This window comes from Urocitellus parryii, chromosome 2, assembly GCF_045843805.1.
Source record: "Urocitellus parryii isolate mUroPar1 chromosome 2, mUroPar1.hap1, whole genome shotgun sequence".
Lineage (NCBI taxonomy): Eukaryota > Metazoa > Chordata > Mammalia > Rodentia > Sciuridae > Urocitellus > Urocitellus parryii.
This window is the reverse complement of record NC_135532.1, coordinates 60,952,146-60,964,513: the sequence shown is the minus strand read 5'-3', so window position 1 is coordinate 60,964,513 and position 12,368 is coordinate 60,952,146.

Sequence of the window (12,368 nt, the reverse complement as noted above, 5' to 3'; positions counted from 1 at the left end):
CCCATTTACCTGCAAATACTATGATTTTATTCTTTTTTACTACTGAGTAAAACTCTATTGTGTATATATGCCACTTTTTTAATCCATTCATCTATTGAAGGGCATCTAGGTTGGTTCCATAGTTTAGCTATTGTGAATAGTGCTGCTATAAACATTGATGTGGCTATGTCCCTGTAGTATGCTGTTTTTAAGTCCTTTGGATATAGACCGAGGGGAGGAATAGCTGGGTCAAATAGTGGTACCATTCCTAATTTTCCATGAAATCTTCATACTGCTTTCCATAGTGGCTGCACCAATTTGCAGTCCCTCCATCAGTGTATGACTGTATCTTTTCCCCCACATCCTCACCAACACAAATTGTTCTTTGTATGCATAATAGCTGCCATTCTGACTGGAGTGAGATGAAATCTTAGCATGGTTTTGATTTGCGTATCTTTAATTGCTAGTGATGATGAGCACTTTTTCCTGTGTTTGTTGATTGGTTAAACATCATCTTCTGAGAAGTGTCTCTTCAGGTTCATTGCCCATTTATTGATTGGGTTCGTTCTTTCTTCCTTCCTTTCTTTCTTCCTTCCTTTCTTTCTTTCTTTCTTTCTTTCTTTCTTTCTTTCTTTCTTTCTTTCTTTCTTTTTTCTTTTTTGATGTTTAGTTTTTTGAGTTCTTTATATACTCTAGTGCACACTGCTCTATCTAATGTGTGAGGAGTAAAGATTTCCTCCCAAGATATAGGCTGTCTATTTACCTCACTGATTGTTTCTTTTGCTGAGAAGAAACTTTTTAGTTTGAGTCCATCCCATTTATTGATTCCTGATTTTAATCCTTTGCCACAGGGGTCTTATTAAGTAAGTTGGGGCCTAATTCCACGTGATGAAGATTAGGGTCTACTTTTCTTCTATTAGATGAAGGGTCTCTGATGGTATTCCTAAGTTCTTGATTCAGTTTGAGTTAAGTTTTGCACATGGTGAGAGATAGGGATTTAATTTCATTTTGTTGCATATGGATTTCCAGTTTTCCCATCAACATTTGTTGAAGAGGCTATCTTTTCTCCAATGCATGTTCTTGGTATCTTTGTAATAATTGTAATAATAATTACAATAATAATACAATAATTACAATAATTACAATAATAATTGTAATTGATAATTGTAGTTTTATGGGTTAGTCTCTGTGTCCTCTATTCTGTACCATTGGTCCACCAGTCTGTTTTGGTGCCAATACCATGCTGTTTTTGTTACTCTTGATCTGTAGTATAGTAATGTCTGGTATAGTGATGCCACCTGCTTCACTCTTCCTGCTAAGTATTGCTTTAGCTATTCTGAGTCTCTTATTTTTCCAGATGAATTTCATGATTGCTTTTTCTATTTCTATGAAGAATGCCATTGGAATTTGGATTGGAATTATATTAAATCTGTATAGTGCTTTTGGAAGTATGGCCATTTTGATATTATTAATTCTGCCTATCCAAGAGCAAGGAACATCTTTCCATCTTCTAAGGTCTTCTTTGATTTCAATCTTTAGGGTTCTGTAATTTTCATTATATAGATCTTTCACCTCTTTTGTTAAGTTGTTGCCCAACTATTTCTTTGAGGCTATTTAAAATGGGATAGTTTTCCTCATTTCACTTTCTGAGGAATTGTCACTGATATATAGAAATGCCTTTGATTTATGGGTGTTGATTTTATATCCTGAAATTTTGCTGAATTTATTCACTAGTTTTAGGAGTTTTCTGGTGGAACTTTTAGGGTATTACAGGTATAGAATTATACCACCAGCAAATACTGCCAATTTGAGTTATTTTTTTCCTATATGTATTCCTTTAATTTCTTTCATCTGTCTAACTGCTCTGGCCAGTTTTTCAAGAACTATGTTAAATAGAAGTGGTGAAAGATGGCATCCCTGGCTTGTTCCAGTTTTTAGAGGGAATGACTTCAGTTTTTCTCCATTTAGAATGATGTTGGCCTGAGGCTTAGCATAGATAGCCTTTATGATGTTGAGATATGTTCCTATTATCCCAAGTTTTTCTAGTGTTTTGAACATAAAGGGGTGCTTTATTTTGGCAAATGCCTTTTCTGAGTCTATTGAGATGATCATATGATTCTTTTCTTTAAGTCTATTGATGTGATGAATTACATTTATTGCTTTCCAACCCTTGCATCCCTTGGATGAAACCCACTTGATCATGGTGAACGATCTTTTTGTTAGTTTTTTTGTATTTGATTTTCCAGAATTTTATTGAGAATTTTTGCATGTAAGTTCATTAGAGATATTGGTATATTGGTCTAAAGTTTTATTTTGTTTCTTTTCTTTCTTTTGTTTTCTTTTTTGATGTGTCTTTGCCTGGTTTTGGAATCAGAGTGATATTGGCCTCATAGAATGTGTTTGAAAGTACTGCCTCTTTTTCTATTTCCTGAAATAAATTGGAGAGTATTGGCATTAGTTTGTCTTTCAAGGTCTTGTAGAACTTGGCTGTGTATCCATCTAGACCTGGTCTTTTTCTTGATTGGTAGACTTTTGATGGCATCTCTATTTATCACTTAAAGTTGATCTGCTTAAGTTGTGTATATCATCCTGATTCAATTTGGGCAAATTATATGACTCTAGAAATTTGTCAATGCCTTCAGTATTTTCTATTTTATTGGATTACAGGTTTTAAAAAAAATTTCTAATTATCTTCTGTATTTCTGTGTTGTCTGTTGTGATATTTCCTTTTTCATCAGGTATGTTAGTGATTTGAGTTTTCTCTCTCCTTCTCTTCATCATCATGGTTAAGCATCTGTCAATTTTATTTATTTTTTCAAACAACCAACTTTTTGTTCTGTCAATTTTTTCAATTGTTTTGTTTCAATTTTATTGATTTCAGCTTTTATTTTAATTACTTCCTGTCTTCTGATGCATTTGGTGATATTTGTTCTTTTTCTAGCAGTTTGAGTCATTTATTTGTTGATTTATTCTTGTTTTAAGGAATAAACTTCATGCAATGAAGTTTCCTTTTAGAACTGCTTTCATAGTGTCCCAGAGATTTCAGTATGTTGTATCTGTGTTTTCATTCACATCTAAAATACTTTTATTCTCCCCCTTGATGTCTTCTGTAACCCATTGTTCATTCAGTAGCATATTATTTAGTCTCCAGTTATTGGAGTGGATTTAATTTTTTTCATTGATTTCTAATTTCATTCCATTATGATCTGATAGAATGCAGGGGAGTATCTCTACTTTCTTATATTTGCTAAGAATTGCTTTGTGGCATAATATATGGACTATTTTAGAGAAGAATCCATGTGCTGCTGAGAAGAAAGTATATTCTCTCATTGAAGGTTGTAATATTCTAAATATGTCAGTTAAGTTTAAGTTATTGGTTGTATTATTGAGTTCTCTAGTTTCTTTGTTCATTTACTGTTTGGAAGATCTATCTAGTGATGAGAGAGGAGTGTTAAAGTCACCCAAAATTATTGTGCTGTGGTTTATTTGACTCTTGATCTTTGAAGGGTTTGTTTGATGAACATGGCTGCCCTGTTGTTTGGGCATGTTCATTTATAATTGTTAAGTCTTGTTGGAGTATGGTTCCCTTTAGTAGTATGTAGTGACCTTCTTTATCCTTTTTGATTGACTTTTGTTTGAAGTCTTCTTTATTGGATATGAGGATGGAAACCCCTGCTTGCTTCCACAGTCCTTGTGAGTGGTATGATTTTTCCCAACCCTTCACTTTCAGTCTGTTGATGTCTTTTTCTATGAGATGAGTCTCTTGGAGGTAGCCTATTGTTGGGTCTTTTTTTAATCCAATCTGCTAGTCTATGTCTTTTGATTGGTGAGTTTAAGCCATTAACATTCAGGGTTATTATTGAGACATGAATTGTATTTCCAGGCATTTTCATTCATTTTTGGTATTTAATGTGACTTGATTTCAACTCTGATTAGATTTTCCTTTAGTATAATCCTTCCTTCTGCTGATTTTCATCATTGTTTTTCATTTCCTCTTTTTGGAATGTTTTGCTGAGGATGTTCTGTAGTGTAGGCTTTGTAGTTGTAAATTCTTTAACTTTTGTTTATCATGGAAGGTTTTTATTTCATCATTAATCTAAAGGTTAGTTGGCATCCATTTTCTTTCAGAACTTTGTATATGTTGTTCTACAATCTCCTGGTTTCCAGGGTCTGGTTTGAAATATCTGCTGAGATATGAATTGGCTGCCCCTTATATGTGATCTGACTCCTCTCTCTTGTGGCTGTTAAGATTCAATCCTTATTCTGTATGCTAGACATTATCATTATAATGTGCTTTGGTGTACTTTTGTACATTTGGTGTTCTGTAAGCCTCTTGTTTTTTTTTTTTTTTTTTTTTTTTATTGGTCGTTCATAACATTACATAGTTCTTAATACATCATATTACATGGTTTGATTCAAGTGGATTATGAACTCCCGCTTTTACCCCGTATACAAATTGCTGTATCACATCAGTTACCCTTCCATTGATTGACATATTGCCTTTCTAGTGTCTGATGTATTCTGCTGTCCGTCCTATTGTCTACTATCCCCCCTCCCCTCTCCTCCCCTCCCCTCCCCTTTTCTCTCTCTACCCCTTCTACTGTAAATCATGTCTTCCATTTGTATTCTCTTGACTTACCCCTCCTTACCTCTTATATGACATTTTGTATAACCCTGAGGATCGCCTTCCATTTCCATGCGATTTCCCTTCTCACTCCCTTTCCCTCCCACCTCTCATCCCTGTTTACTGTAAATCTTCTTCTCAAGCTCTTCGTCCCTACCCTGTCCTTGTTGACTCCCCTTATATCAAAGGAGTCATTTGGTATTTGTTTTTTAAAGATTGACTAGCTTCACTTAGCATAATCTGCTCTAATGCCATCCATTTCCCTCCAAATTCTATAATTTTGTCATTTTTTAATGCAGAGTAATACTCCATAGTGTATAAATGCCACATTTTTTTTATCCATTCATCTATTGAAGGGCATCTAGGCTGGTTCCACAGTCTTGCTATCGTGAATTGAGCTGCTATGAACATCAATGTAGCAGTGTCCCTGTAGCATGCTCTTGTTAGGGCTTTAGGGAATAGACCGAGAAGGGGAATAGCTGGGTCAAATGGTGGTTCCATTCCCAGCTTTCCGAGAAATCTCCATACTGCTTTCCAAATTGGCTGCACCAATTTGCAGTCCCACCAGCAATGAACAAGAGTGCCCTTTTCCCCGCATCCTCTCCAGCACTTATTGTTGTTTGACTTCCTAATGGCTGCCAGTCTTACTGGAGTGAGATGGTATCTTAGGGTAGTTTTGATTTGCATTTCTCTGACTGCTAGCGTTGGTGAGCATTTTTTCATGTACTTGTTGATTGATTGTATGTCCTCCTCTGAGAAGTGTCTGTTCAGGTCCTTGGCCCATTTATTGATTGGGTTATTTGTTATCTTATTGTCTAATTTTTTGAGTTCTTTGTATATTCTGGTTATTAGGGCTCTATCTGAAGTGTGTGGAGTAAAGATTTGTTCCCAGGATGTAGGCTCCCTATTTATCTCTCTTATTGTTTCTTTTGCTGAGAAAAAACTTTTTAGTTTGAGTAAGTCCCATTTGTTGATTCTATTTGTTAACTCTAGCGCTATGGGTGTCCTATTGAGGAATTTGGAGCCCGATCCCACAGCGTGTAGATCATAACCAACTTTTTCTTCTATCAGATGCCGTGTCTCTGATTTAATATCAAGCTCCTTGATCCATTTTGAGTTAACTTTTGTGCACGGCGAGAGATAGGGATTCAGATTCATTTTGGTGCAAATGGATTTCCAGTTTTCCCAGCACCATTTGTTGAAGATGCTATCCTTCCTCCATTGCATGCTTTTAGCCCCTTTATCAAAAATAAGATAGTTGTAGTTTTGTGGATTGGTTACTGTGTCCTCTATTCTGTACCATTGGTCCACCCGCCTGTTTTGGTACCAGTACCATGCTGTTTTTGTTACTATTGCTCTGTAGTATAGTTTGAAGTCTGGTATCGCTATACCGCCTGATTCACACTTCCTGCTTAGTATTGTTTTTGCTATTCTGGGTCTTTTATTATTCCATATGAATTTCATGATTCTTTTATCTATTTCTACAAGATATGCTGTTGGGATTTTGATTGGCATTGCATTGAACTTATAGAGAACTTTTGGTAATATCGCCATTTTGATGATGTTAGTTCTGCCTATCCATGAGCAGGGTATGTTTTTCCATCTTCTAAGGTCTTCTTCTATGTCTTTCTTTAGGGTTCTGTAATTTTCATTGTATAAATCTTTCACCTCTTTTGTTAGGTTGATTCCCAAGTATTTTATTTTTTGGGGGGATATTGTGAATGGAGTAGTTGTCCTCATTTCCGTTTCAGAGGATTTGTCGCTGATATACAGGAACGCCTTTGATTTATGCGTGTTGATCTTATATCCTGCCACTTTGCTGAATTCATTTATTAGCTCTAATACTTCTTTGTAGACCCTTTTGGGTCTGCTAGGTATAGAATCATATCATCTGCAAATAGTGATAATTTAAGTTCTTCTTTTCCTATTTTTATGCCTTTAATTTCTTTTGACTGTCTAATTGCTCTGGCCAGTGTTTCGAGGACTATGTTGAACAGAAGTGGTGAGAGAGGGCATCCCTGTCTTGTACCAGATCTTAGAGGGAATGCCTTCAATTTTTCTCCATTCAGAATGATGCTGGCCTGTGGCTTATCATAGATTGCTTTTACAATGTTGAGGTATGATCCTGTTATCCCTAATTTTTCTAGCGTTTTGAACATAAAGGGATGCTGTACTTTGTCGAATGCTTTTTCTGCATCTATTGAGATGATCATATGGTTCTTATTTTTAAGTCTATTGATGTGGTGAATAACGTTTATTGATTTCCGTATATTAAACCAGCCTTGCATCCCAGGAATGAATCCTACTTGATCATGATGTATAATTTTTTTGATATGTATTTGAATCCGATTCGCCAGAATTTTATTGAGGATTTTTTGTCAAGGTTCATTAGAGATATTGGTCTGTAGTTTTCCTTCTTTGATGTGTCTTTGTCTGGTTTCGGAATCAGGGTGATGTTGGCCTCGTAGAATGAATTTGGAAGTTCTCCCTCTTTTTCTATTTCCTGAAATAGCTTGAAAAGTATTGGTGTTAGTTCCTCTTTAAAGGTTTTGTAAAACTCTGCTGTATACCCATCCGGTCCTGGGCTTTTCTTAGTTGGTAGTCTTTTGATGGTTTCTTCTATTTCCTCAATTGATATTGGTCTGTTTAGGTTGTCTATATCCTCCTGGCTCAATCTGGGCAGATCATAGGACTCAAGGAATTTATCAATGCCTTCACTATCTTCTATTTTATTGGAGTATAAGGATTCAAAGTAATTTCTGATTATCTTCTGTATTTCTGAAGTGTCTGTTGTGATATTGCCTTTTTCATCCCGTATGCTAGTAATTTGGGTTCTCTCTCTTCTTCTCTTCGTTAGCATGGCTAAGGGTCTGTCAATTTTATTTATTTTTTCAAAGAACCAGCTTTTAGTTTTGTCAATTTTTTCAATTGTTTCTTTTGTTTCAATTTCATTAATTTCAGCTCTGATTTTAATTATTTCTTGCCTTCTACTTCTTTTGCTGTTGTTTTGCTCTTCTTTTTCTAGGATTTTGAGATGAAGTATGAGATCATTTATTTGTTGGTTTTTTCTTTTTTTGAGGAATGAACTCCAAGCAATGAATTTTCCTCTTAGAACTGCTTTCAATGTGTCCCATAGATTCCGATATGTTGTGTCTGTGTTTTCATTTAACTCTAGGAATTTTTTAATTTCCTCCTTGATGTCTTCTAAAACCCATTGATCACTCAGCAACCTATTGTTCATTCTCCAGGTGATGCTTGCTTTTTCCTTTCTTCTTTTATCATTGATTTTCAGTTTCATTCCATTATGATCAGATAAGATGCATGGTATTATCTCTACCCCTTTGTATTGTCTAAGAGTTGCCCTGTGACATAGTATATGGTCTATTTTTGAGAAGGTTCCATGTGCTGCTGAGAAAAAAGTGTAGGTACTTGATGTTGGGTGGTATAGTCTATATATGTCAATTAAGTCTAGGTTGTTAATTGTGTTATTGAGTTCTATAGTTTCCTTATTTAACTTTTGTTTGGAAGATCTGTCCAGTGGTGAGAGAGGTGTGTTGAAGTCTCCCATGATTATTGTATGTTGGTCTATTAGACTCTTGAACTTGAGAAGAGTTTGCTTGATGAATACAGCTGCACCATTATTTGGGGCATATATATTTATGATTGTTATGTCTTGTTGGTGTATGGTTCCCTTGAGCAGTATGAAGTGTCCTTCTATATCCCTTTTGATTAGCTTTGGCTTGAAATCTATTTTATTAGATATGAGTATGGACACTCCTGCTTGTTTCCGCGGTCCATATGAGTGATATGATTTTTCCCAACCTTTCACCTTCAGTCTATGTATATCTTTTCCTATCAAATGCGTCTCCTGTAGACAGCATATTGTTGGGTCTTGTTTTTTGATCCATTCTACTAGCCTGTGTCTCTTAATTGGTGAGTTTAAGCCATTAACATTTAGGGTTATTATTGAGATATGGTTTGTTCTTCTATCCATATTTGTTTATTGATGTTACTAAACCTGATTTGTTATCCTCTTTGACTACTTTCCCCCCTTTACTGTCCTACCTCCCATTGTTGGTTTTCAATGTTGTTTTCCATTTCCTCTTCCTGTAATGTTTTGCCAAGGATTTTTTGAAGAGATGGTTTTCTAGCTGCGAATTCTTTTAACTTTTGTTTATTGTGGAAGGTTTTAATTTCATCTTCTAACCTGAAGCTTAATTTCGCCGGATACACGATTCTTGGTTGGAGCCCATTGTCTTTCAGTGTTTGAAATATGTTATTCCAGGATCTTCTAGCTTTCAGAGTCTGTGTTGAGAGATCAGCTGTTATCCTGATTGGTTTACCCCTAAATGTAATCTGCTTTCTTTCTCTTGCAGCTTTTAAAATTCTCTCCTTATTCTGTATGTTGGACATCTTCATTATAATGTGTCTAGGTGTGGATCTCTTATGATTTTGCACATTTGGCGTCCTGTAGGCTTCTAGGATTTGGGATTCTGTCTCAATCTTCAATTCTGGGAAGTTTTCTCGTATTATTTCACTGAATAGACTGTTTATTCCTTTGGAATGGAGCTCTGTGCCTTCCTGTATCCCAATGACTCTTAAATTTGGTCTTTTGATATTGTCCCATAATTCTTGGATGTTCTGCTCATGGTTTCTTAGCAGACTTGCTGAGCTGTCTATGTTCTTTTCCAGTTGAAATACTTTGTCTTCATTGTCTGATGTTCTCTCTTCTAAGTGATCTACTCTGCTGGTAGTATTCTCAATTGAGTTTTTAAGTTGGTTTATTGTTTCCTGCATTTCTAGAATTTCAATTTGTTTGTTTTTTATTACCTCTATCTCCCTGTGAAATTGATCTTTTACTTCCTGGATTTGTTTGTCAATGTGATCTTTCATTGTCTGATTTTGCTGTCTCATGTCTTCCTTGAGACTCCAGATCATCTGAAGCATATATATCCTGAACTCTTTATCTGATATTCCATCTGTTGCAGCTATTACCTCTTCTAAAGTTGAGTTGACCTGCATTGCTTGTGGTCCTTTCTTTCCTTGTCTTTTCATACTGCTCGCGTTTCTTTCTGCTTGGTGCAACTGTTGTGTTTTGAAATTTACCCCCTATTTATTTATGTTGCTCTTGTATACTTGAAAAGTCTCCCTTGCAGGTGCGGGCGGCGGCTGTGCCCCTACTCCAATTGGGGTGACGTGTCTACCACGCTGGCGGCTCTCTGGGCCTGTTCCGGGAGTGGAAGGCGGCTCTGCTCTGTCCCTATTCCAATTGGGGTGTCGTGACTACAATGCTGGCAGGTCGCTGGGCCTGTTCCGGGCGTGGGTGGTGGGCTTGGCTGGCGGGATTCCACCTAATGGCAGTCCCTAACCTCCCTGCTTGCTAATTAATGGCTTCTCTGAGGCGCCACGCCTTCTGTAGCTGCAGGGCAGGCCGCGCGAATCAGTTGGCCTGGATCTCCGGGGTCCTGCTGCTGGCTGTTTTGATGTTGCAAGCTGTTGGAGAGTGGTGGTGTATTCTTCAGCTTTCCCGGATGGTGGCCGCTGACTGCCTGGATGGAGTGTCCGCTGTTTTGATGTTGCACTCTGAAGGAGAGTGGCGGTGTATCCTTCAGCTTTCCCGGATGGTGGCCGCTGACTGCCTCGGTGGAGTGTCCGCTGTGGGGGATGGGACTGTACCGCTTCCTTCCCCTTCTGAGAACCCGTGCTCGGCCCAGGGGTCCGTGTGGGCTTGGCTGGTGGGATTCCACCTAATGGCCTTCCCTAACCTCCCTGCTTGCCAATTAATGGCTTCACTGAGGCGCCACGCCTTCTGTAGCCGCAGGGCAGGCCACGCGAATCAGTTGGCCTGGATCTCCGGGGCCCTGCTGCAGGCTGCTGGGATCCCTGGCACTCTCTCACTTTGATTTTTTCTGCTTGCCCCTCCCCCAGCGCTGGCTAGCCAGGTTTCCTTTTGGCTGCTACTGGGAGGAGGGGTTGGAGGTCAGGTGACTCTGGTTTCCCCCTAGTCTGTATGGAGGCTCAGCTTGATACTCCCTCTCCCGGCAAGCCTAGGAGAGATTTTATGCGAATTCCCGCTGTCTGGGGGGTGAGCTGAATGACACCGACCTGTTTTGATGTCGCACTCTGAAGGAGAGTGGCGGTGTATCCTTCAGCTTTCCCGGATGGTGGCCGCTGACTGCCTCGGTGGAGTGTCCGCTGTGGGGGATGGGACTGTACCGCTTCCTTCCCCTTCTGAGAACCCGTGCTCGGCCCAGGGGTCCGTGTGGGCTTGGCTGGTGGGATTCCACCTAATGGCCTTCCCTAACCTCCCTGCTTGCCAATTAATGGCTTCACTGAGGCGCCACGCCTTCTGTAGCCGCAGGGCAGGCCACGCGAATCAGTTGGCCTGGATCTCCGGGGCCCTGCTGCAGGCTGCTGGGATCCCTGGCACTCTATCACTTTGATTTTTTCTGCTTGCCCCTCCCCCAGCGCTGGCTAGCCAGGTTTCCTTTTGGCTGCTACTGGGAGGAGGGGTTGGAGGTCAGGTGACTCTGGTTTCCCCCTAGTCTGTATGGAGGCTCAGCTTGATACTCCCTCTCCCGGCAAGCCTAGGAGAGATTTTATGCGAATTCCCGCTGTCTGGGGGGTGAGCTGAATGACACCGACCTGTTTTGATGTCGCACTCTGAAGGAGAGTGGCGGTGTATCCTTCAGCTTTCCCGGATGGTGGCCGCTGACTGCCTCGGTGGAGTGTCCGCTGTGGGGGATGGGACTGTACCGCTTCCTTCCCCTTCTGAGAACCCGTGCTCGGCCCAGGGGTCCGTGTGGGCTTGGCTGGTGGGATTCCACCTAATGGCCTTCCCTAACCTCCCTGCTTGCCAATTAATGGCTTCACTGAGGCGCCACGCCTTCTGTAGCCGCAGGGCAGGCCACGCGAATCAGTTGGCCTGGATCTCCGGGGCCCTGCTGCAGGCTGCTGGGATCCCTGGCACTCTCTCACTTTGATTTTTTCTGCTTGCCCCTCCCCCAGCGCTGGCTAGCCAGGTTTCCTTTTGGCTGCTACTGGGAGGAGGGGTTGGAGGTCAGGTGACTCTGGTTTCCCCCTAGTCTGTATGGAGGCTCAGCTTGATACTCCCTCTCCCGGCAAGCCTAGGAGAGATTTTATGCGAAATCCCGCTGTCTGGGGGTTGAGCTGAATGACACCGACCTGTTTTGATGTCGCACTCTGAAGGAGAGTGGCGGTGTATCCTTCAGCTTTCCCGGATGGTGGCCGCTGACTGCCTCGGCGGAGTGTCCGCTGTGGGGGATGGGACTGTACCGCTTCCTTCCCCTTCTGAGAACCCGTGCTCGGCCCAAGGGTCCGTGTGGGCTTGGCTGGTGGGATTCCACCTAATGGCCTTCCCTAACCTCCCTGCTTGCCAATTAATGGCTTCACTGAGGCGCCACGCCTTCTGTAGCCGCAGGGCAGGCCACGCGAATCAGTTGGCCTGGATCTCCGGGGCCCTGCTGCAGGCTGCTGGGATCCCTGGCACTCTATCTGTAAGCCTCTTGTATTTGTTTTTCCAGTTTGTTCTTCATACTTGGGAAATTTCTGATATGTTCTCATTGAAAAGATTTTGCATTTCTTTGGTATGAAACTCTGTGCTTTGTTCTATACCAATAACTCTTAGATTTGTTCTTTTGATGCTGTCCCATAATTCTTAGATGTTCCGTTCATGGTTTCTAATTTTCTTCACTGTGTGATCAACTTTATTTTCCAGATTGTAAACTTTGTCTTCTTATCTGAC